At 43.0% G+C, this 1271-nt stretch overlaps 1 protein-coding gene across 1 annotated transcript in view; it reads left to right on the top strand.

Annotated features, from left to right (window-relative positions):
* The window catches only part of LOC101848768 (serine-rich adhesin for platelets), a gene marked incomplete at its 3' end in the record, with an annotated part of 46657 nt that overhangs the window by 31804 nt on the left and 13582 nt on the right, over nt 1-1271 (top strand).

Below are 1271 nucleotides of genomic sequence, written 5' to 3'. Positions count from 1 at the left end.
ACATGCATAACAAACACATTCACATGCATATACATATATAATAATGTATATATATTATGTATAATATTACAGACGGTAACACCTGCTGTTGTACATTCTTCTACGAGTTTCCCCTGCCACAGCCCCTGTTGAAAGAGCGTCTGTGACGTAACGACACAGGCGTTGTTGTTGCTGCAAGCATGCAGATTCTTTCACCTAGGTGCTGCTGGTTTTCTTTTTTTGTGATGTAGACGTTGCTAACATCATCCCCTTCGACACAATCTAGATAATTTAGGCGGGTAATTGGCGGGTGCTCTGGTGTTGTTTGCTCCGGCCTTCTTCCCTATTAAAATTAAACATCTATCGTCCTTATCTCTCCTCCTTCTTTCCTTTGTTCGTTTTAGTAGAGGTTTTACGGCGCTCGCAACTTCATAAGTCCTTCTTTCCTGTGTTTGTTACTCTCTCGTAACGTCTCTAAACTTCGGCACTTATATGACCTTCTTGTGTTTAAGTGCCGTAAAACTCTTACTAAAACTGAGAAAAGAGGTAATTTAGGAAGCGGCTTTAGCCTGTCCGGGCTGAGAAAGATACAACTTCCCAGCGGAAAGATCGAGTAAGATCGTTTAAAAAAAAAATTCTCCTCGCTCGGAAATCGAACTCTGGTGTCTTGCGTGCGAAAGCGAAATCCGTGACCGCTGCAACACCGTCGCTGGTCAAGTGCTGATCGAAAGGAGTGTGTGTGTGTGTGTGTGTGTGTGTGTGTGTGTGTGTGTGTGTGTGTGTGTGTGTGGGTGTGTGTGTGTGGAGGGGTGTGTTGGTGGGGGTGGTGTGGTGGTACAAGCACTTGTAAAAGTTGTTTATTTCTAATCCCAAATTATGTCACTAGCGTGTTTTCGTGAGTTTGATGTAGGGTACGTGTATTCTCAACAACTTCAACCGCAAATCCACCACAAATACACCAGCAGAGGCATCAACAGCAATCACAACGACGACAACAGCAATAACAAAAACAATCTCAACAGCAACAACAAGAACAATAACAATCTCAACAGCAACAGCAAGAACAATAACAATCCCAAAAGCAAAAATAACGACAGCAGCTACAATCACAACGTCAAAAGCAGAAACCACAACCACAACAACAACAACCTACAGCAACGGCCACACATCTAAAGTAGCAACACCAACCACAGCAACGAGTACAGTTGTAGAAATGACCACATCATCATCATCACCATCATCATCATCATCATCATCATCATCATCATCATCATCATCAGCAGCAGCAGCAG

This window comes from Aplysia californica, unplaced genomic scaffold (assembly GCF_000002075.1).
Source record: "Aplysia californica isolate F4 #8 unplaced genomic scaffold, AplCal3.0 scaffold00432, whole genome shotgun sequence".
NCBI lineage: Eukaryota > Metazoa > Mollusca > Gastropoda > Aplysiida > Aplysiidae > Aplysia > Aplysia californica.
Note: the sequence above shows the minus strand (reverse complement) of the source record. Positions and strands in the feature narration are given on the sequence as shown.